Here is a 25,867-nt window from a genome sequence, read left to right as displayed (position 1 = left end):
ATTTATTAATAAATAAATAATATTAATTTTAATTAATTATTTAATAATAATTAAATTATATTAATAATAATTATTAATTAATACCAATTATTTATTCTTAAATAACCAGCCAGGCCCAGAGTACTGGGGAGTAGCCAATCAGGCCCCAGAGTACGGTGGAATAACCAGTATACTGGGGATTAACTAGTCAGGTGGGAGTACTGGGGAATAACCTGTCAGGACTTAGAATACTGGAGTACAACCAGTTAGGCCCCATTGTACTGTGGAATAACCAGTCAAGCCCAAAGAACTTGGAAATAACCAGTCAGGCCCCGGAATACTGGGGGATAGCCAATGAGGCCCTACAGTACTGTGAAATAACCAGCCAGGCCCAGAGTACCGGGGAATAACTAGTCAGGCCCAGAGTCCTGGAGAATAACTAGTCAGGCCTTGAAATACATTCAAAAACTTCTATAGTTGTACCATGGAGAGCATTCTGACAGGCTGCATCACTGTCTGGTATGGAGGGGCTACTGCACAGGACCAAAAGAAGCTGCAGAAGGTTGGAAATCTAGTCAGTTCCATCTTGGGCACTAGCCTACAAAGTACCCAGGACATCTTCAGAAAGGCAGCGTCCATTATTAAGGACCTCCAGCACCCAGGGAATGCCCTTTTCTCACTGTTACCAACAGGTAGGAGGTATAGAATCCTGAAGGCACACATGCAGTGATTCAGGAACAGCCTCTTCCCCTTTGCCATCTGATTCCTAAATGGACATTGAATTCTTGGACACTACCTCACTTTTTTTAAATATACAGTATTTCTGTTTTCTCACATTTAAAATCCATTCAATATACGTAATTGATTTAGACAATAGACAATAGGTGTAGGAGTAGGCCATTCAGCCCTTTGATTTATCTTATTTATTATTATTGTTATTATTATTTTTTCTTCTCTCTCTGCAAGATTATGTATTGCATTGGACTGCTGCTGCTAAGTTAATATTAATATTAATATTAATATTAATTATTATATATTAATATAATAATATTAATAATTTATAAATAATACTCTGGGGCCTGGCAAGATAATCCCAAATTCTCTGGTTCTAGCTGGAATAATATTTCACGGCCTCACTGTTAATTCTCCAGTACTCTGGGCCTGGCTAGTTATTCCACAGTACTGTGGGGTCTGAGTCAATTCCTCATTTTTCAAGGTGTTGCTGATTAATCCCCAGTAATCTGGGCCTGACTTGTAATTCTCCCGTACTCTTGGACTTGGCTGGTTCTTCCACAGTACTGGTTACTTCCCAGTTTTCACGGCCTCACTGGTAATTCTCCAGTACTTGGGCCTAGCTGGTTATTCTCCAGTACTCTGGGGCCTGGCAAGATAATCCCAAATTCTCTGGGCCTAGCTGCTTATTCCACAGTACTCAGGCCTGCCTGGTTGCTCACCAGTTCTCTGGGCCTGACTGGTTATTCCTCAGTACTCGGGGGCCTGACGGGTTATTCCCCAGTTTTCAAGGCCTGACTGGTCATTACAGTGTACTCTGGGCCTGACTGTTTATTCCCCTGTACTCCAGGCCTGGCTGGTTATTCCACTGTTCTGTGGGGCCTGTGTCTATTCCTCATTTTTCAAGGTCTGACTGGTTATTTTCCAGTAATCTAAGCCTGAATTGTAATTCTCCCATACTCTGGGCCTGGCTGGTTATTCTCCAGTACCCTGGGCTTAGCTGGTTATTCTCCAGTACCCTGGGCTTAGCTGGTTATTCCCCAGTAATCTGGGCCTAGCTGGTTACTCTCCAGTACTCTGGACCTGGCTGGTTATTCCCCAGTACTCTGGACCTGGCTGGCTATGTCATAGTTACATGGGGCTTGACTGGTTGTTTGTCAGTTTTCAAGGCCTTACTGGTGTAGGGCTCTCAGTACCATTAACTGTGGTGTTAACTGTTCAGGCTAACAAGATGGCTTCTCTGTAATATTACTTAATACTGTAATGGGTTTCTGTGTCTGGAATGTTTGGGTTATAACTGCAGATAAAGGGGTAACTAACCAATGGAGAATTTATATGCTATCTTGTATGTGTGAGCTGAGCGGGAGTTCGCGGTCTTGTTCGGGGAGGCGAGCGAGGAGGACAGATGTGTGAGGAGTGGACAGCGGTTCCAGGGTGGTGGATACTGGACGTCAATGGTTCGGATGGTGGCCAAAGGCTCGGAAGGTCATTGTGGATGGAACCAGAGGCGTGAGCTCCAACGTATTAAAATATTATATGTACAAACTGATGAACTTATTGATTTGGTGCCTTTAGGTTATCTATTTCTACTAACCCATCACTAAATAATAACGATAAAGTTGTAATTATTTACTCGACTTTGAAGTGTTGTCTGATATCTGTGTTGCGAGCGTGTACTGGGGGGGCATTGGGGGTATTTAAACCAAAGTATTGCACTATTGGCAGGGCAATGGCAGTTCGCTCTAGGTGAATGGGGGTAAATTGGGGGCACAGACGGTTCCTCATCCGGGATTTGAATTTGTCAGATATGCTATAATTCGCCCTGGTTTAAACGAGGGGTGATGGATTTGGATACGATTGATCTCTAGTGCGAGATCGAGGGAGTACCAGTGTATTACCATGCCTGTGTATTAAGTGGAGTGGATATGCATATCTTGGACGAAGTGTTAATTCAATGTTTGAGTACGGTTAGAGCTATCGGTAAGGTCGAAATCGTAGGAAGAAAGATTGGTAAAATGGAAGACTTAGGCTCAGACTGGTGCTGACGTCATGGCGGTGGGACTGCCACCGTGCATCGGTGACCTCAGTGACGCAGGGCCAGCTCCAATTGGGAGATAGTGAGGGGGGTCATGGCAGATGGGGTCCCTCCACATGAGGGGACAGGCAGAGTGGGCCCCTCCCTGAAGGGATGGACTGCACAGAGGCCCAGGGGAAGCCGAGGTCCCGCGAGATGAGGTGTGTGTTATAACTGTGGGGAAGAGGCCCACTTCTGGCAGGAATGTGACTGGCCGGGAGCCCCTTGGAGGGAGACTCCGCGGGTGTCCAAGCAGGAAGGGGGTTCAGGAAACCTAGAGGAGACCCAGTGAGGGAATGGCCTGGAGTCTCTAGGAAAACACATTCCCAGCAATGTGCCATGGGACCCTTGAGAGGAAAAGACCCTATCCCAGAAAGACTGGTGGGACTCTGATCCAGTGTGTCAATCCGGATAAAGGGAATAGATGCAAAAGCCATACTCGACACTGGGTCGCAGGTCACGCTACTGTACCGGTCATTCTACAATCTGTATTTGTCGCATTTACCCTTGACGCCCTTCAGTGCCCCTGGAAATTTGGGGTATCAGTGCTGGTTATTTGTCCGTGAGGCTGGAGTTCCTAGAGACTGAGGTGGGAGTGTCTGAAGCTCATGAGGCCTTGGTGCTGGTTTGCCCGGACCCAGTTGCGATTAGAGGTGTGTCAATTCTGGTAGGGACCAACACCCCTATTGAGCGGAGACTCCTGGGGGCCTGCAAGGAGAAGGCAGGTGAGGACTTTTTGGAGACCTTGTCGGTGTACCCAATGTTTCAAACTGCCTTTAAGGAAGTGTGTGGATGCACGGGGCGGGACACAGTATTGGAAAGAGGAACTGTATAGTGTGCCCAGTCGAAGCCCAGGGTGGTACATTTTAAAGGTAACTTTTAAATGAGGGTGCATTTGTTCCCGGTGATGGTGATGCCTCCATGAGGCTCACTGGGGGAGGGCCATTGGTAAACAGGGATAAGCTGACCACTGGGGCATTCAACTTTGGGGCCTTGCCTGTGCCGGAGAGTTGAAAGCAGAAGATGGTGGAGAAGATGTTGACGCTGAAAGATGTTTTTCCCTAGATGACTTTGATGTGGGCTGTTCCATGAGCACTCACCACACCATCCGGGTGACTGAGGGCACCCTGTTTCGAGAAAGGTCATGGCAGCTGGCCACTGCAAACGTGGAGGATGTGCGGCAGCATTTGCGTAAGTTGAAGGAAGCTGGGATCATTACGGAGTCCCGCAGCACTTATGTGTCCCTGATAGTCACAGCCAGGAAGAAAAACAGGAAGATTCGCATGTGTGTGGACTATAGGACCCAATAGGTGCACTGTCCCTGATCAGTGTATGGTCCCCAGGGTCGAAGACATGCTGGCCTGTCTGAGTGGAGCGAAGTGGTTCAGTGTGTTGTATTTGAGGAGTGGATATTACCAGATCCCAATGAGTGAGGCAGATAAGGAGAAGATGGCATTTATATGCCCTCTGGGATTTTACCAGTTCAAAAGGATGCCCCAGGGCATATTGGGGGCCCCTGCCAACTTCCAGAGGGTCATGGAGAAGACCGTGGGGGATATGAACTTGTTCAAAGTGCTAGTATATTTGGATGACCTGATAGTATTTGGATCCACTCTGGAAGAACACAAAGCGAGGCGAATGAAGGTGCTCGACTTGCTGATGGATGAAGGGTTAAAACTTACCCTGGACAAGTGCCAGTTTTGCCAGATGTCTGTTAGCTATGTTAGACATTTAATCTTGTGGCATGGAGTAGCTGCAGACCCGACTAAGATTGAAGCGGTGACCACCTGGCCGAGGCCCCAGACTGTGAGTGCTCTGTGCTCGTTCTTGGGGTTCTATGGATACTACCAGAGATTTTTGAAGGGCTACGCTAAGGTGAGCCATCCCTTGAGCCAACTTCTGCGTGGCTACCCCCTCTGGGGCAGAAAATGAAAGGGGGAAAAGGACAGGAGGCTGGAGAATATTTGAACCCAGCAGAGCCCTTCAGACAGAGATGGCATGACCAATATGAAGTGGCTTTTCAGTCACTGAAGGAGATGCTGACTCAGGCGCCGGTGCTGGCTTTTGCGGATCCTCGATTGCCCTATGTGCTACACACTGATGCCAGCTGGGAGGGGTTAGGGTCCCTCTTGTTTCAGGATACGGACGCCAGGCTGAGGCTGATAGCATTTGTCAGCTGGAGTTTGTCACCCTCCGAGAGGAACAACCCTACCCACAAGTTGGATTTCCTGGTGTTGAAATGGGCAGTGGATAAGCTGAGTGACTATCTCTACGGGACCAAGTTTGAGGTGCGGACAGACAACAACCCGCTTACCTACATCCTGACCTCGGCAAAACTGGATGCCACCGGTCATCGGTGGTTGGCTGCCCTGTCTGTGTATGATTTTAGCCTGAAGTACTGGCCAGGGAGCCAGAATGTCGATGTGGGTGCTCTGTCCCATCGGACGCATTAGGACCTGAAGGGAGATGAGGAGTGGGAGAGCGTTCCTGCATGCGGGGTGAAGGCTATGTGTCAGTTTGCTATCACCGTGCAGGCCGAGGAAAAAGAGAGGCCAGATCGTGCCGTGGACCCATTGGGGGTGTCCGATGACACCCTACCCCTAATTTACTATGACATGACTACTCTGAAGACCATGCAGCTGCCAGAATTGAGTCCTGGTGAAGTGGCAGCTGCTCTGTGAGATGACCCTGGCATTGGCATTATATGGTACGCAGTTGAGAAGGGGGATGTGGCCCAGGTGGAGAAGACGCAACATGGCTCCGTGTCTCTGTTACTGAGAGAATGGCCTCGGTTGAGGTTGAAGAATCAAATGTTATACCAGGTAACATCATCCCCGGACTGACCTTGGCGTTGGCAGCTGATCCTGCCTGAGAAGTACTGGAGGATTGTAATGAAGTCTCTGCACGATGCCTCTGGACACTTGGGGGTGGAGAAGACCTATGGGTTGCTTAAGGACCAGTTTTATTAGCCCCGAATGAGGTCAGATGTTGACGAGTACTGCAAGTCCTGCATATGTTGCAAACACCGGAAGATGCTGCCTGTGCAGGCTGCTCCTTTATCACACTTGCAGGTTGTGTGGCCTTTGGATCTGGTGTCTGTGGATTTCCTGGCCATAGAACCCGATACCAGCAACACGGCGAATGTCTTGGTCATTACACCAGGTATGCTCAAGCGTTCCCCACCAAGGATCAGAGGGCGATTACGGTGGCTGTGTTGACCTTAAGGCATTTGTTTAGCTTTATTACATTTTCGCTTTAGTAATTCATTTGTAACTATTTTCTAGTTAAAGTTAAGGTTGATAACTACGTTGCAGTTTGTTGAAGGTAAATTCATTATCTGTGATGTTTCACAGCACGCGATGACGTCACATGCGGTTTCGCCGTGTCTTGTGGGTAAATACCGGTTTGGAGAAACAGGAAGGCAGGGGCTTGTGTGTGTGTAGGATCAGCGGGAGAAAAGTTCCATTTCTACCAACTAAGAAACATCATAGAAGCAACGCCATAAGTACATATGACAGTCAATATGTTGAAGTAAAAACGTTAACACTGATTCTGTTAAAAGTAATGACGGTTGATAAAGTTTATTTTCTTGTGCTATTGAAAGCGTTGCTGGAAAGTTTGTGTTGAAGTGTATTTAAAGCTGTTGATGGTGTAGGTAGATTCTGACTGTATGTTGTACTTTAATGAGACTTTAATGTAATATAGTTTGTTGTAGTTTTAACTTTTACAAATATTTATGATGCAAATGTGATGCCAAGAAGGAAGCAGATACTGTATATATTTTGTATTGTTTTATCAACAGTTTTCACCATACATTAATGTGGAAGAGTGAACAATAAATGATTAATCTTACTGCGATCCTGTCCTCATTGGCTACGGTTTAACTTGGTGTTTAGCTCAGCATTTCTACACCCTGCACAAGAACACTACAGTGGCAAGAGTGCTATGGGAGAAGTACTTTGTACATTATGGCCTTCCTGGTGGATACATAGTCACCAGGGACAGGACTTTGAGAGTAAGCTCATCTATGAGTTACTGGATATGCTGGGAATTGAGAAGTCAAGCACCACGCCCTGTCATCCGCAGGGTGACTCCCAGCGGGAGTGTTTTAATCAGACCCAGCTAGACATGCTCAGGACTCTGGAGATCAGCTAAAAGAGTCAATGGAGATATTGGACATCTGATTCACTATTACAACTGTACATGCAATGACACTACTGGGTACTTGCCCTATTATCTGATGTTCGGGTGCGAGTCAAGGTTGCCCATTGACCTCTGTTTCAGGACTGCCATGGGTGAAGTATCGCCAAAGCCTTACTTGAAGTATGTGGCTGATATGAAGAAAGAGCTGCAAAGGGCTTATGAGTTGGCTGGGGTGGCGGCCACCAAGCAGAATTGGGGAAATAAGAAGAGGAAAGTGAAGTTCTCCCACCTCCTGCCAGGAGACTGAGTCCTCATAAGGAATTTGGGATTATCTGGGAAGCACAAGCTGGCTGATCACTGGTTAGGCATACCCTATATGGTGGACAGTCAGTTGCCAAACTTACCAGTTTTCCAAGTGCAGCCCAAGGATGGGAAGGGGCCCGTCAAGATTCTCCATCAGAATCACCTGTTGCCCCTGGGATGAGATGTACAGGTACAGCGGGAGCCCAGGGTGTCGGCTGCACTAAGTACCAGGACTTTGCGTCCACGCAGAGTGGAGGAAGAGCCCACACCGGGAGAGATGGGCCCAGGTCCAGTCCTTGTGAAGGATACTGACTCGGAGGATGATGACTCGGACAATTGGTACATGCTGCTGTTCACTGATGCCCCCATGATTGAAGGCGGAGGTTCCTGGCTCTTCCACCACTGGGTTAGATGGGGTAAGGGGGTCAGTGATGGGCAGTCGGGGATACCACAGGATGTTGGAGAGGAGGATGTGGGGCCCGAGCAAGAGATAGAGGGTTCCGAGGTGCAGAGGACTGTTAGCAATGATGGAAGGATGGTAAGAAGTCAGAGGGAAGAGTCCAAGTGGGAGGAGAATTCTGGAGTAACACACACAAAATACTGGAGGAACTCGGCAGGTCAGGCAGCATCTACGGAGAGTAATAAACAGTCGACGTTTCAGGCCAAGACCCTTCATCAGAACTGGAAAGGAAGGGCGGCAGAAGCCAGAGTAAGAAAGTTGGGAAGGAGTACAAGCTGGTAGGTGATATATGAAGCCAGGAAAAGAGGAGAGGGAGTGAAGTGAAAAGATGAGAGGTGAAAGGTGTAAAAGGTAAAGGGCTGAAGAAAAAGTCACCTGATAGGAGAGGATAGTTTAACTGCTATAAAACTATGGCTAGAAATGAAGGAGCTCTTAAGTTTTGACCTTTGTAAGTTTTAATTTTTTATGTTGAATAAACCAATCTTACTCCAGTTTGAAATTTCAGGTTAAGTAAATTGTGCAGAGGACGAATGGACATATTCATTTGAGGTAGACTAATCCATTGTAATCCTTTTAGTAATTCAAACAGTAGGATCAATCCTTGCAACGTGGAAAGGAAATGGCAACTGATTGAGGCACAGGTGATAAGGTCATTCATCATCGTAAAAGGGAAAAGGCACTGTCCTAACTTTGAAGTTGATCTGTGGCTGATGTCTGTACCCATTGATTGGAAGTGTCACACTTGCCTCTCATTACATCTGGATTCCACTATAAATGTAACAGATACTCAGCCTGACAGCTGAAATCTGACTGATTAACAAGGTGATGGTGCCATTTTGAAAGATTGAACGGAGTCACGTAGGAGTTATGTGGAGATTAACAGTGGCACTCAGTTCATCAAGAGAGGGGCTATACCATGTTGCCTCACATTTACATTGCTCACTACCAGTGGGGCAAGATGGCTACATAATTAACGTGAGACACACAGAGTCTATTTATCACACTGGCTGACATCATGCTTCTGTGATACTGGGTGCAGACATGTCTTCTGGCAAGATTGGCAGAGTCTGTATGTAGAACATCATAGCCTGCCAAAGTTAATATGTGAGACACCAAAGAATTTCCATTTTCTATTAATCTCTATTAGATGCATGAACCATGAAAGACCCTCACAGTTTGGACACTCGTGTATTTTGCTTAGTACTTATACATGATATTATGCAGAGTCCTGGCGAAATGTTGTAGACCTGAAATGTTAATATATTTCTCTCACTGTACAGATGTTAAGATTCAAGATTCCAGATTATTCATTGTCATTCATCAGTACAGAAGTGCCAAGTATATCAAAACAATTGTTACTCCAGATCCAATTCAGCGTTATAAAGACACGATAAACATAGAGAACATAATGAAAAACAGACAATAAATGTACACTCAGTGGTCACTATACAGGATACCTCCTGCACCTAATGAAGTGTACACTGGTCTTCTGAAGTACACTGAAGTGTTCATGGTCTTTTGCTGCTGTAGCCCATCTGCTTCAAGGTCCTGTTCAGAGATATCACCGTTGTAATGAGTGGTTATCTGAGTTACTGCCACTTTCCTCTCAGCTTGAACCAATCTGGCTGTTCTCCTCCGACCGCTCTCTTTTGCTGACAGAATTGCTGCTGATTAGATTTTTTTTTGTTTTCCACACCATTTTCTATAAACTCTAGAGAATGTTGTGCATGAAAATCCCAGGAGATCAGCAGTTTTTGAGATACTCAAACCACCCCACCTGGCACCAACTAACATTCAAAATCACTTACCGCATGTTTAGAAGCATAGAAATATAGACACAGAAACAGAAAAGCTACAGCCTTTCAGCCCACAAATCTGTGCCGAACATGTCCTTACCTTGGAACTACCTAAGCTTACCCATAGCCCTCTATTTTTCTAAGCTGCATGTAGCTATCCAGAAGTCTCATAAAAGACCCTATTGTTTCTGCCTCTACCACTGTCGCCAGCAGCCCATTCCACACACTCACCACTCCCTCCTCTATACCTTCCTTCCAAGCACCTTAAAACTGTGCCCTCTCGTGTTAGCCATTTCAGCCCTGGGAAAAAGCCTCTGACTATCCACATGATCAATGCCTCTCATTATCTTGTAGACCTCTATCAGGTCACCTCTCATCCACCAAAACTCCAAGGAGAAAAGGCCAAATTCACTCAACCTATTCTCATAAGGCATGCTCCCCAATCCAGACAACATCCTTGTAAGTCTCCTCTGCACCCTTTCTATGGTTTCCACGTCCTTCCTTTAGTGAGGCGACCAGAATTAAGAACAGTACTCCAAGTGGGGTCTGACTAGGGTCCTATATAGCTGCAACATTACCTCCCGGCTTTTAAACTGAATCCCACAATTGATGAAGGCCAATGCACAGTATGCCGTCTTAACCACAGAGTCAACCTGTGCAGCAGCTTTGAGTGTCTTATGGACTCAGACCCCAAGATCCCTCTGATCACCCACACTTCCAAGAGTCTTATCATTACTACAATATTTTGTCATCATATTTGACATACCAAAATGAATCACCTCACACTTATCTAGGTTGAACTCCATCTGCCACTTCTCAGCCCAGTTTTGAATCCTAGCAATGTCCCACTGTAACCTCTGATAGCCCTCCATACTATCCACAACACCTCCAACCTTTTTGTCATCAACAAATTTACTAACCCATCCCTCCACTTTCTCATCCAGGTCATTTACAAACATCACAAAGAATAGGGGTCCCAGAACAGATCCCTGAGGCACACCACTAGTCAGCAGCCTCCATGCAGAATATGACCTGTCTACAACCACTTGTAGCCTTTTGTGGGCAAGCCAGTTCTGGATTCACAAAGCAATTTCCGCTTGGATCCCATGCCTCTTTACTTTCTCAATAAGCCTTGCATGCAGTACCTTATCAAATGCCTTGCTGAAATCTATATTCACTACATCTACAGCTCAACCTTCTTCAATGTGTTTAGTTACATCCTGAAAATATTCAATCAGGGTCGTAGGGCATGACCTGTCTTACAAAACAATGCTGACTATTCCTAATCGTATTATGCCTCTCCAAATCTTCATAAATTCTGCCTTGCAGGATCTTCTCCATCAACTTGCCAAGCACTGAAGTAAGACTCACTGGCATATAATTTCCCATGCTATCTCTACTCACTTTCCTGAATAAGGGAACAACATCCGCAACCTTCCAATCCTCTGGAACCTCTCCCGTCCTCATTGATGATGCAAAGATCATTGTCAGAGGTTCAACAATCTCCTCCCTCGCTTCCCACAGTAGCCTGGGGTACATTTCATCTGGTCCTGGTGACTTATCGAACTTGATGCTTTCCAAAAGCTCCAGCACATCCTCTTCCTTAATATCTACATGCTCAAGCTTTTCAGTCCACTGCGTCATCACTACAATCGCCAAAATCCTTTCCCATGGTGAATACTGAAGCCAAGTATTCATTAAGTACCTCTGCCATTTCGTTTGGTTCCATCCACACTTTTCCACTGTCACACTTGATTGGTCCTATTTTCTCACGTCTTATCCTTTTGCTCTTCACATACTTCTAGAATGCCTTGGGATTTTCCTTAACCCTGTCCACCAAGGCCTTCTCATGGCCCCTTCTGGTTCTCCTAATTTCATTCTTAAGCTCCTTCCTGCTAGCCTTATAATCTTCTAGATCTCTATCATTACCTAGTTTTTTGAACCTTTTGTAAGCTCTTCTTTTCTCCTTGACTAGATTTACAACAGCCTTTGTATACCACAGTTCCTGGACACTACCATCCTTTCCCTGTCTCATTGGAATGCATCTACGCAGAACCCCACGCAAATATCCCCTGAATATTTGCTATATTTCTTCCGTACATTTCCCTGAGAACATCTGTTTCCAAATTATGCTTCCAAGTTTCTGCCTGATAGCTTCATATTACCCCTTACTCCAATTGAACCTTTCCCTAACTTCTCTGTTCCTATCCCTCTCCAATGCTATGATAAAGGAAATAGAATTGTGATCACTATCTCCAAAATGCTCTCCCACTGAGAGACCTGACACCTGACCGGATTCATTTCCCAATACCAGATCAAGTACAGCCTCTCCTCTTGTAGGCTTATCTACATATTGTGTCAAGAAACCTTCCTGAACACACCTAACAAATACCACCCCGGCTAAATCCCTTACTCTCGGGAGATGCCAATCAATATTTGGGAAATTAAAATCTCACACCAGAACAACCCTGTTACTATTACTCCTTTCCAGAATCTGTCTCCCTATCTGCTCCTCGATGTCCCTGTTACTATTGGGTGGTCTATAAAAAAACACCCAATAAAGTTATTGACCCCTTCCTATTCCTAACTTCCACCCACAGAGACTCTGTAGAAAATCTCTCCATGTCTTCCCTCTTTTCTGCAGCCCTGACACTATCTCTGATCAACAGTGAAATGCCCCCACCTCTTTTGCCTCCGTCCCTGTCCTTTCTGAAACATTTAAAGCCTAGCACGTGAAGTAGCCATTCCTGCCCCTGGACCATCCAATTCTCTGTAATGGCTACAACATCATAGCTCCAAGTACTAAGCTCATCCGCTTTATTCATAATACTCTCCACATTAAAATAGACTAATCTGAAACCATTGGTGTGAGTGCATCCCTCCTCTATCCCTCACCTATCCTCCCTCTCACACAGTCTCCAATCTTTCTTTATTTGTGAGCCAACATCCCTTTCCTCTGTCACTTCAGTTCGGCTCTCACCCTCCATCAATCTTAGTGTAAACTCTCCCCAGTAGCCTTAGCAAAACTCTCCGCCAGGTTATTGGTCCCCCTCGCATTCAAGAGCAATCCGTCCTTTTTGTACAGGTCACACCTGCTCCAGAAGAGGTCCCAATGATCCAGAAATCTGTATGTCTGCCCCCAGCTCCAATCCCTCAGCCACACATTTATCCTCCACCTCATTCTATTCCTATACTCACTGTCACGTGGCACAGGCAGAAATCCAGACAATACTATATTTGAGGTTGTGCTTCTCAACTTCCTTCCCAACTCCCTGTAGTCTGCTTTCAGGACCTCCTCCCTTTTCCTACCTATGTCATTGATACCAATATGTACCACGACTTCTGGCTGTTCTCCTTCCCACTTCAAGACAACGTGGATGTGATCAGAAACATCCCAGACCCTGGCACCTGGGAGGCAAACTACCATCTGTGTTTCTTTCCTATGTCCACAGATTCGTCTGTCTGACCCCCCTAACTATAGAGTTCCCTATCACTACTGCCATCTTCTTACTTTCCCTGCTGTTCTGAGCCACAGGGCCAGACTCCGTGCCAGAGGCGCAACCACTGTTGCTTCCCCCAGGTAGGCTGTCTCCCCCAACATTACTCAAGCAACAGTAGTTATTGTTATGGGGGACCACCATTGGGGTACTCTCTAGCACCTACTTCTTGCTCTTCCCTCTCCTGACCCACTTATCTATCTCCCCAGGCCCCGGAGTGACTACCTGCCTAAAGATCCTCTCTATCAGCTCCTCACTCTCCCTGACCAAACAAAGGTCATCTAGTTGCACCTCCAGTTCCCTAATGCGGTCCCTAAGGAGCTGCAGCTCATTGTGCCTGGTGCAGATGTAGCCGTCCGGAAGGCTGGGAGTCAACAGGACCTCCCACATCTGACGCTGAGCACAGAAAGCCTGCTTCACACACATTCTTTCTGTCTGTATTTTAAACAGATAACCTACCTCGTCTCGACCTGTTATCACCGAAGCCCAGTTGAGCCAAAGCTTTCCTACTCTGTCTCCTGCTCCTCTGGCGCCTGCTCTGTAAAGCTGTCTTCTTTTTAAACTCTTCCCGCTGTTCTCACTGGCCAATCTCCACATGCTTGCACAGTCATGCCCTGTACAAACTGCTGAAGAAATAACTGTCACTTTTTCAACTCTGCTTGCTTTTAAACTCTTCCTGCTGTTCTCACTGGCCAACCTCCACACGCTTGCACAGTTGTGCTCCATTCAAACTGCTGAAGAAATAACTTAATTTTCCTTCATCCTGTCTGTCAAGGCATTCTCATGGCCCCTTCTGGCTCTCCTAATTTCATTCTTAAGCTCCTTCTTGCTGGCCTCATAATCTTCTAGATTTCTATCATTACCTAGTTTTTTGAACGTTTCATAAGCTTTTCTTTTCTCCTTAGCTAGATCTACAACAGCCTTTGTACACCAAGGTCCCCTACCTGCATCTATACCCTACCATCCTTTCACTGTTTCCTATGTACCTATGCAGAACTCCACACAAGTATCCCCTGAAAATTTGCTACATTTCTGCCATACATTTCCCTGAGAACAACTGCTTCCAATTTATGCTTCCAAGTTCCTGCCTGAAATAGCCTCATATTTCCCCTTACTTTGTCTGAACAACTGAACTTCTTGAATATGTCTGCATGCTTTATGCATTGAGTTGCTTCAATATGATTGGGTGATTAAATATTTGCATTATTGAGCAGGTGTACCTAATAAAGTGGCCACTGAGTGTAAATACCTAAGATTAGTTTATATACATGGACTGATTATATGTGCATAAAATGATGCTATATGCAGGAGTATCTGTATGTAAGGTGACTCTGACAGGAAATTATAAAGTAGTGTGGGATGTAATGGGGTGGAGGTGTTGATCAGCCCGAGAACTTGGAGGGAGTAACTGTTCTTGAGTCTGGTCGTCTTGGTATCTTTGACACATTTTGTGGAATGTTTGCAGTGCCAGTAATGGTCTGCTGGTGGCGCTGCTGACATGTGAAAAACACTGCGTAGCCTGCAACCATAACAGCAGTCATCATGTGGCTAGTGAATTTAGAAAAGTTACTGGTTTGCAATTTTCCACAAAAATAAAATTACAGTCAAACATAATAGTATGAATGTAAATGGCTGGTTGGTGGTTGGTGTGGACTCTGTAGGCAGAAGGGCCTGTTTCCTTGTTGTGTTTCTTTATGACTGGTAGGATTTGCCAGATCAAGGATCATCTCAATGGACTGAGTGGCCAATAATGAGCACTATAATCACATAAAATCCTCTAACACTGAAATCAAAATGAAGTTTGACATTTCATAAACACAAAGGATTCTACAGATGCTGGAAATCTTAAGCAACACACATCACACGAAGCATTCAAGAGACTCCGCAGGTCAGGCAGCGTCTAGGAAGGGGATACACCCCAGGTTGTTGTGGGAATTGAGAGAAGAGATCGCAGGAGCATTAGCTATGATCTTTGAATCCTCTTTGGCTACAGGGGAAGTGCTGAGGGACTAGAGAATGGCAAATTTAGTTCCCTTGTTTAAAAAAGGTAATAGGGAGAAACCTGGGAACTATAGACCGGTGAGTCTTACGTTGGTGGTATGCAAACTACTGGAGAGGATTCTTAAGGATAGGATCTACGAGCATTTGAAGAAGTACGGTCTACTCATGGATAGTCAACATGGCTTTGTGAAGGGAAGATCGTGCCTCACGAGCCTGATTGAGTTTTTTGAAGAGGTAACAAAAGAAATTGATGAGGGTAGGGCAGTGGATGTGGTCTACATGGACTTTAGCAAAGCACTTGACAAGGTCCCTCACGAGAGACTCATCCAGAAAGTCATGAGGCATGGGATAAGTGGAACCTTGGCTGTTTGGATAAAAAATTGGCTTAAAGGAAGAAAGCAGAGGGTAGTTGTGGAAGGAAAGTATTCTGCCTGGAGATCAATGACTAGTCAAGTGCCGCAGGGATCTGTCCTAGGACGCTTGCTATTTGTGATTTTTATAAATGACCTGGATGTAGAGGCAGAAGGATGGGTGAGAAAGTTTGCAGATGACACGAAGATTGGAGGAGTTGTGGATGGAGCTGTAGGTTGTCGAAGGTTACAAGAGGATATAAACAGGCTGCAGAGTTGGGCAGAAAAATGGCAGATGGAGTTCAATCCGGACAAGTGTGAGGTGATGTATTTTGGAAGGACAAACCAGAAGATTGAGTATAGGATTAATGGTCAGTTACTTAAGAGTGTGGATGAACAAAGGGACCTTGGGGTTCAAATCCATACATCCCTCAAGGTCGCTGCAATGGTTGATAGGGTAGTTAAGAAGGCCTATGGGATGCTAGGCTTCATTAACAGGGGGATTGAGTTCAAGAGTAGAGAGGTCATGTTGCAACTCTACAAATCTCTGGTGAGACCACACTTAAGAGTATTGTGTTCAATTCTGGTCATCTCATTATAGGAAGGATGTGGAAGCTAAGGAGAGGGTGCAGCGGAGATTTACCAGGATGTTGCCTGGTTTGGAGAACAAGTCATATGAAGCAAGGTCATCAGAGTTGGGACTTTCCTCTTTGGAGCGTAGAAGAATGAGAGGGGACTTGATAGAGGTCTACAAGATTATGAGAGGCATAGATAGGGTGGATAGTCAGTACTATCCCAGGGCACCAATAGCAAACACCAGAGGGCATATGTACAAAACTAAGGGAGGGAAGTTTAGGGGAGACATCAGCGGTAAGTTTTTTACACAGAGGGTTGTGAGTGCCTGGAATAACTTGCCAGGGATGGTGGTGGAGGCTAAAACATTAGGGGTATTTAAGAGCCTCTTGGACAGGCACATGGATGAAAGAAAAATGGAGGGTTATGGGGTAGTGTGGGTTTAGTACTTATTTTTTAAGGATTATATGGGTCGGCACAACATGGAGGGCTGAAGGGCCTGTACTGTACTGTAGTGTTCTATGGTTCTATGGGAATAAACACAGCTGACATTCTGGGCCTTCATCAGGAATGAAAAGAAAGGAACATTCTGAACCAAGCTTCTGCTTCATTCTTTCCCAATCCTGCCTGGAAAGGTTCATAGATGCTGCCTGACTAGTTGAGCTTCTCAAGCATTTTTGTGCATGTGGCTTGAAATTCCACATTTGAAACAGGCATGTCAAGGAAGATAGATGAAGAATGTCCAAAAAGAAGATATTCAAGTGTAAAAATGAAAAATGGAATTACAAAACTTTTACAGTACAGGATGCCACTCAGTCCATTGAGATGATCCAGCAAATCCTACCAGTCATAATGAAACACAACAAGGAAACAGGCCCTTCTGCCTACAGAGTCCAACCACCAACCAGCCATTTACATTCATGCTATATCAATCCTAAATGTTATTTTCTCCACATTTTCAATAAGTCCACTCAGTGTACATTAGAAGCAATACACAAGAAATTTACCCATCTAAAAGTGTCTAAGGAAACTGGAGCCCCAGGAATCACAGGGAGACAATCCATGCAGACAATACTGGAAACTAGAATTGAACCCAGTCTCTGCTACCGTGAGGGAAGCTGCTCTCTTAGCTGCACAACTGTGTTTGCTCTTTGCTTCCTTTTCTGCTGTCCTGCAAATCCTTGACCTTCAGTGAATACGATGTTTGAATCTCCTTCCAACACACTATTTCCAGGCATCAAACTCCTGGTGGTGACAAGTTGCTAGGTAACATTTCTCATTGTGTCATGTATGAACCAAAATTTAACAGAAATCACAGTGGCTCCTTCAACTTATCCCAGCACTGAATACCTGGACCGCATGTTTCCTGGTTTTCTTAGTGGCCATAAGCCAGTGACTGTCATCACTGGATATGATTCTGACTGAGTACCTAGTTTCTGTACAGCTATTAAAACAAAAGCTTCACGCCATCTTAAAAATTTCTTCTCTAGGCAGTTAATCTGATCAACCATTCCAGTTAGTCCCCCTCCCCCCTCTATTACGTCAGTCATTGCACTGCACTGTAATCTCCCTAAACCATGTTTATAACACTGTTTACATTGTAAACGTAACCCCATCTAATATGTCAATCACTGCACTGTAACCTTCCTAAACTACTGTTTATAAACGCTCTTTACATTAAATGTATGCTGGTATTCATGCTCATATTATTTCATATCTGTATTTTCACTTCTAACTTTGTTTATAAGTAATTTTTTATTATTTACAACTCATAAATTACTACAGATGTGCTGTGGAGATCATTCTTACTGGCTGTATGGGGGGCACTGCAGAGGATTGAAATAAGCTGAAGAAAGTTGTAAACTCAGTCAGGGACACTAGCTTTCTCACCTGAGAACCCGTTATCCTGTGAGCCTGCCCTCATTTCTAGATTCTCTACCCTAAAGAAGCAGTATCACCTGTTACTCCTCTCACTCTCCTGTATTCCAAATTATATAGAACAATCTCTGCTCATCCCAGACTGAGTAAAGGAGTAAAAGCCATAGAGACCTAGACCAATGCTGCATACAAAGTTCCAGGAGTGATCATCAATCAGAAGTAAAATTATCATCACCGACATGTGTTGTGAAATTAGTTGTTTTGTGTTAGCAGCACAGTGCAATGCATAAAATATACTATAAATTATAATAAGAAATAAGAACATATTTTTAAAAAGCTATGTTCATTTGCTGAAAGGCTCTCTTACCTTTGTGCTTCAGCCCACTTACAGTGAAGTCACCATCCTCTGAATTGCTTCCTTTAGTGTTTGCTTTCTGCGTTTGATGAGCTAAAGTGTAAAATCCATCTGCACACCCACAATTACTAGCTTTTCTCTGTCTACATTTTCTTTTACTTCCTTTCATGAAGGGGGCAAATTGCCTGTTTATACTGCAATCACAGCCATCATCTCTCCACATCTCTCTGCTGGGCAGCTCTCCCTCCCATTCTTCCCCACAACTAATCTAACCCCCCCCCCCCACTTCTCACCCTCACCTTAAAAAGTAGTTGAAAATGAACTGCAGATGCTGGAGATCTAAAATAAAAACAGAAGATGTTGGAAATACCCAGCTAGTTCATTCACATGTGTGGAAAGAAAAACAGAGTTAATATTTCAGGTAATAAGCCCTTCAGTGCAAAAAAAAATGTTCTGAATTAATTAAACTAGTAATTAAAAACCTAACTAAATGAATCCTTTCTGCCTACTCAAATTCCATATTCTTCCATTCTCTGAACACTCAAATGCCTCTTAAACACCTCCACTGCAATAGCCTCCATCACCATCCCAAGCAGCACATCCCAGGCATCCACCACTCTAAGTGAAACATGCTCCCCATACCTACCTGCTCTCACCCTAACTACATGCTTTCTAGTATTAAAGATTTTAACCCTGAGTAAAATTTACCTTCTGTCTGCTCTATCTATGCCTCTAATAATCTCATAATTTTCAATCAGGTGCTCCCTTTCCCACCACCACTACAGAGAATTAAAAGTCCAAGGGCATGCCCTGTAATCCAGGCAGCATACTGGTAAACATCTTCTGTATTCTCTCCAAAGCCTCCACATCCGTCCTGTAATAATGCGACCAGAATTAAGTGCAGCCTCACCAGAATTTTATAATTTTGCAATATAAATTCCTGATTGTGAACTCAATGCAGAACAAGCAGTGGAATGAGAAGTCATGCTGGCATCTCACTTTAAACTTTTGTATTCTGACCTGTACAATTCTCCATGGCAGCAGATCTCTCAGGACCCACCATCCGAAGATCGGGACATTCTGATCTTTTAGTCTAGGGTTTCCTCGAACAGTAAGGAAGGACAGCTCTATTTTGGTGTGTCCTGGGATCAGATTTCTTTGTGAACAGGAGGCACAGGGGGCATAAGGTCCAGTCTGTTGGCGAGTATGGAGTTCAAAGCTGGAATTCAGGGTCCCATCATCAGCTAGTCCGGGTGTCAATACCAAAAATTAAAGCCCAGAAGTAGAATGGAAATGCAGAAGTCAAATCCTGATGGAGATTGCAGACTGGAGACCTGCCCTGGAGCTAGAGAACTGATGGTCTGTGTGGGTAAGTGTGAGGGAGGATGGAGAAGAGGGATGGAGTTCATTTCTCTGTTGTTGTTTTGTGTTATGCATTGTTCTGATGAGCATCATGGGCACATTGTGTTGGCGCTGGAATGTGTGGTGACACTTAAGGGCTGCCCACAGCATACCCTCAGATGTAACACAAATGATACATTTCACTATATCTTTCCATGTGCATGTGATAAATAAACCTGAATATGAATCTGCATTGGTATTGGTCTTTGAAAGGGTCTTCTCACCAGTCTCTGCAATCTCCCAATCTTTCTCAATCAGGAATAACTGTGGTTACTTTCAATGACTGAAAGGGACAAGTCTGAATGCAGTGGGAAATATACTGAATATTGAAAGGCCACGATAGAGTGGGCAAGGACAGGATGTTTACAATAGTGTGTCCTGGGACACACCACTCAGCGATTCCAGAACAGCTTCTTTCCCTCTGCCATCCAATTCCTTAATGTACTTTCAAGCTTTGGACACCACCTCACTTTTTTAATATACAGTATTTCTGTTTTTGCATACTTTTAATAATCTATTCAATATAAGTAATTGAATTATTTGTTTATTTATTATTGTTTTATTTTATTTATTATTATTATTTTTTCCTCTCTGCTCTATTATGTATTGCATTGAACTGCTGCTGCTAAGTTAACAAATTTCATAGAAACATAGAAAACCTACAGCACAATACAGGCCATTTGGCCCACAAAGTTGTGCCGAACATGTCCCCACCTTAGAAATTACTGGACTTACCTATAGCCCTCTATTTTTCCCAGCTCCATGTACCTATCCAAATGTCTCTTAAAACATTCCATTGTATCTGCTGCCACCATCGTTGCCAGCAGCCCGTTCCACGCATTCACCACTCTCTGAGTAAAAAACATCCTTGACATCTCCTCTGTACCTACTCCCCAGCACCTTAAACCTGTGTCCTCTTGTGGCAACCATTTCAGCCCTGGGAAAAAGCCTCTGACTATCCACACAATCAATGCCTCTCGTCATCTTATACACCTCTATCAGGTCACCTCTCATCTTCCGTTGCTCCAAGGAGAAAAGGCCGAGTTCACTGAACCTATTCTCATAAGGCATGCTCCCCAATCCAGGCAACATCCTTATAAATCTCCCCTGCACCCTTTCTATGGCTTCCACATCTTTCCTGTAGTGAGGTGACCAGAAATGAGCACAGTACTCCAAGTGGGGTCTGACCAGGGTCCTATATAGCTGCAACATTACCTCTTGGCTCCTAAATTCAATTCCATGATCGATGAAGGCCAATACACTATACGCCTTCTTAACCACAGAGTCAACCTGCTTTGAGCGTCCTATGGACTCGGACCCCAAGATCACTCTGATACCAGTGATAATAAACCTGATTCTGATTCTGATAGTGAAAGAGGCTAGGACCAAAGGACACAGTCTCAGAAGTCAAGATGTCCGTTTGGAACAGATGTAAGAAGGAATTCTTTTAGACCATAAGATATAGGACCAGAAGTAGGCCATTCAGCTTATCGAGTCTGCTCCACCATTCAATCATGAGCTGATCCAATTTTTCCAGTCATCCCCACACCTCTGCCTTCACCCCATACCTTTTGATGCCCTGGCTGATCAAGAACTTAACTATTTCTGCCTTAAACACACCCAATGACTTGGCCTCCACACCCACTCGTGGCGACAAATTCCGCAGATCTCCCACCCTCTGACTGAAGTAATTTCTCTGTGTCTCAGTTCTAAAAAGATGTCCTTCAATCCTCGAGTCGTGCCCTCTTGTCCTAGAATCCTATACCATGGGAAACAACTTTGCCATATCTAATCTGTTCAGGCCTTTTACATTCGGAATGTTTCTATGAGATCATCCCTCATTCTCCTGACCTCCAGGGAATACAGTTCAAGAGCTGCCAGACATTCCTCATACGGTAACCCTTTCATTCCTGAAATCATTCTCGTGAATCACCTCTGAACCCTCTCCAATGTCAGTATATCCTTTCTAAAATAAGGAGCCCAAAACTGCACACAATACTCCGTGTGGTCTCATGAGTGCCTTATAGAGCCTCAACATCACATCCCTGCTCTTATATTCTCTACCTCCAGAAATGAAAGCCAACATTACATTCACTTTCTTCACAGACGACTCAACCTGGAGGTTAGCCTTTGGGGTATCCTGCACAAGGACTCCCAAGTCCCTTTGCATCTCTGCCTTTTGAATTCTCTCCCATCTAAATAATAGTCTGCCCATTTGTTTCTTCTGCCAAAGTGCATGACCATACACTTTCAAACATTGTATTTCAATTGCCACTTCTTTGCCCATTCCCCTAAACTACCTAAGTCTCTCTGTAGGCTCTTTGTTTCCTCAACAATACCTGTTTCTCCACCTATCTTTGTATCATTGGCAAATTTAGCCACAAATCCATTAATCCCATAGTCCAAATCATTGACCTACATCATAAAAAGCAGCGGTCCCAACACCAACCCCTGTGAAACTTCACTGGTAACTGGCAACCAGTCAGAATAGGATCTCTTTATTCCCACTCTCTGTTTTCTGCTGATCCGCCAATGCTCCACCCACGCTAGTAACTTCCCTGTAATTCCATGGGCTCTTATCTTGCTAAGCAGCCACATATGTGTCACCTTGTCAAAGTCCTTCTGAAAATCCAAGTACACCACATTTGCTACATCTCCTTTGTCTACCCTGCTTGTAATTTCCTCAAAGAATTGCAGTAGTTTTGTCAGGCAGGATTTTCCCTTCAGGAAACCATGTTGGCGTTGGCCTATCTTGTCATGTGTCCCCAGGTTCTCCATAATCTCATCCCTAACAATCGATTTCAACCCAACCACTGATGTCAGGCTAACAGGTCTGTGGTTTCCTTTTTGCTGCCTCCCATCTTTCTTATATAAGGGAATAACATTTGCAATTTTCTAGTCATACAGTACAATGCCAAAATCTATCAATTCTTGAAAGATCATGGTTAATGCCTCCGCGATCTCTCCAGCTACTTCCTTCAGATGCCGAAGGTCTTGTCACAAAATTGTGATGTTCTAACACTAAGGAAGACATGGCTACTACCTTATCTCACTGGTTTCAGACCTTATTTCAGATGCTGTCTGTGTGGAGTTTGCATGTGCATTTCCTCTGGCTGCTCTGATTTCCTCCCACATCCCAAGGGTAATTAACCAATACAAATTGTCTCTTAATGAGCAGGTATGTGGTAGAAACTGGGGGAAGATCTTTTCAATGGGGATGCATTTCAATTTCCACCCTTTTCTACAACCAGCCATGCATATCATGTGCCAAAGATATGGAGCACTGGTATGACTCATCACTGCTCTTTTTTGTTTCCATAATTCCATGCAGATTAATCAGGATCAATAGTTGTAAGTGAGAAAATCAGCTAATGGTCTATACTAAATATGAGCTTGCTTTTAAGAATTTGAAAAGCTGAAATAATCAAAAAGTATACGTGAATAAATGGGCTTACAGGTATTGATTTTAACTGAAGTTTTGATGACAAACTCTGCCATCTTCATCAGGGATGTTGCCAGGGCATGTCTAGTCCAGTGATATTTATATGCCCGTTGTCTGTCCCTCCTGATTGGTTAGTCCTCAGCCAATCAGGTTTCAGTAGTTTTGTGCCATCAAAGTCAATAATCCGTCGGAAACTGGACAGTAGCTTTGGGCATGGCATCTATCAGAAACCCATTCACACAGATGTAACCCAACAATAACAGCCACCATCTTGCCTCCCAACGTAGAGAGTTAATTCGATTAACCGTGCAAAAACTATTTTGGAGCCAGAGGGTCTCCATGAGGAAATAAGATGATTTTGCATGACATTCCTACAGAATGGCTACAAGGTGAAGGAAATCAACCAGGCCCTAAAAGGGCCAACGAAAAAAAACAAAACAGGAAACCATCACTACTGCCTGTCTTCCCTATATTTCCATGGTTTCTGGAAGGATTGCCAGGACCCTAAAGAAATACAGGATTAATACCATCCACAAATCCTAAGGAAGCTCATATCACAGCTTATGCGAGTCAAAGATGACCTGGGACTCAGGACCACTGGCGTCTACAGGAATCCCTGTGAAGGTGGAGCAGCGTATATAGCCAGGTGGGATGCAAGGAGGAAACCTGCATCAAAGAGCACAGGAGGTGTATCCGTTTGGGTTTCCTGGAGAAATCGGCGGAAACCGAACACTGCTTTCACAATGGCCTCACGTTCAATTCACATTGATTTCGACGACACAAAACTACTGTGCTGCACTAACGGCCTTTGGGACTGCCTGGTAAAGGAAGCCATTGAAATAAAACTAGAGAAAAATTTTTAACAAAGACAGAAGTCTCACTCTGAATAAGAACTGGAATTTGATTTTAAACAAGGTGGGAGAGCAGAAACCTGATTGGATGAGGACTAACCAATCAGGAGGGATGGACAACAGGGATGTAAGTACCACCTGACAAGACAGGCCTAAGCATCATCCCTGATGAAGATGGCAAAGTTTGTCATTGAACTGTCAGTTAAAATTGATCATTGTAACTGGCTGGAAACCTGAGAAGAGTTTATTCCTGAAATAAACATTTTTTTAAAAAAACCAACCATTATAATGCAACTGTAATCTTTAGATGAAAAGCATCTACTGTAAATCTGATTAGTCAATCTTTAATCATGACTGACAAAAAGATTCCTACAGATGGTGATGGATTATTGTGTAGATTTTGACATTTACATAAAAACAGTAGGGGCTGTAGAATTACGTATTGCTACAGTTAAAACAATAAACTGAGAAAATCCCAGAGATCACAGGCACAAGAGATTCTCCAGATGCTGGAAATCCAGAAAAACACACACAAAATGCTAAAGGAACTCAGCAAGTCAGGCAGCATCTATGGGGAAGAATAAACTCCATTATCCCGCCACCTTCCCTTTTTCCCTTTGCTATCCTCTCCCCTCCCCTCCTTTTCTCTCCTCTCACATATCTTCTTCTTCAGACTTTTACCTTTCCACCTGGTACCTCTCACTTCCCCCACCTACCCACCTTCCCCATCACATGGCTTCACCTATCATACCTTCTGATTCTGACTTCATCTACTTTTCACATCTGATTAATATTCTCAGCCCAAAACTTTGGCCGTTTATTCCCCTCCGTAAGTGCTGCTTAACTTGCTGAGTTCCTCGAGCATTTTTGTGTTGCCCCAAAGATCGCACAAAGGCATGTCGTAACTTCAAAAATAGAATTTGGAAACAGGTAGCTGACTCTAGACAAGGCTGAAGGAAATAGCATAATTCTACTTGGCTGGATTATAGAAATCTTAATTGGGAAATAAATGACAGCCTCTGTTGTTGGAGAAATCTGCCCCAATTTCCTATCAATTTGAGCCAGGGAGAGCGAATACCTGAAGTAAAAAACTGCAGTGAAATTGATGTTGTTTGCAGTGTAATGCTCCCTTGATATATTCCTCAGATATTAACAGAAGGGTCATGCCAGCAATTTGTTGAATAGGATGGCACAGTGGCACAGCAAGTAGATGTGCCCCCAGTGACATGGTTTCAGTTGTGATCATGGGTGCTGCATGCAAGGCATTTGCAGCTACTGTCTGTGACTCAGTTTGCTCCAGATGATCCAATTTCCTTCCACATCTCAAACTGTAGATTAATTGGCCACTGAATTGCCCCTTAGTACAGGTGGGTGATAGAATCTGTGGGAAAAAAACTTTTTTAAATGGGCTGAATGTAAATGGATGGTTGAGTTCAGCACTAACTCTGCAAGTCAAAGTCCTGGTTTCACTCGCTGACCCTGTGTCACATTGACAAGTCTTATTTTATGCAAAATACAAATGGGTTTCAGTTAAATGTCATACAAGGGCTGTTTCCACAGAGAGGAAGGAATACTCAACAGTGAGTGAAGAAAACACTTTCATACAATCAGTATATCACCAAAACCTCTCAAATTACTTCACCTACTAATGCCCTTCCCTTGGACAATATCGGTGGCGTGGAGAGGGGAGACTTGCAGCTTGGGATCTTCCATAAAAAAAACTTGCCCAGGCTTGTGCCGTGGAAACTTTCCAAGGCAAAATCCACGGTCTATGGAGACTAACGGAGGGCCTACTACTACTACTACTATTTCACCTATTAATTTAATTTTATCATACAATATCATTTGTTTTGTTGACAAATATGTAATTTTGTTTGAGGCCAAGTGACAATATTAATGATCTTACATGTTATTCTTTTCCAGGCCCTGGCGTGTCAGGAGGCAGCCTTGCCATTTCTTTAGTATTTTGTCGGTTATTAGGCAAAAAGGATCTGGGCGATTTGTGAAAACAGAATTTAAGCATCAGTGTGGA

Source organism: Hemitrygon akajei, chromosome 1 (genome assembly GCF_048418815.1).
Source record: "Hemitrygon akajei chromosome 1, sHemAka1.3, whole genome shotgun sequence".
In the NCBI taxonomy this organism is placed as follows: Eukaryota; Metazoa; Chordata; class Chondrichthyes; order Myliobatiformes; family Dasyatidae; genus Hemitrygon; species Hemitrygon akajei.
The sequence above is the reverse complement of the archived record's forward strand: the minus strand, read 5'-3'. Positions refer to the sequence as shown.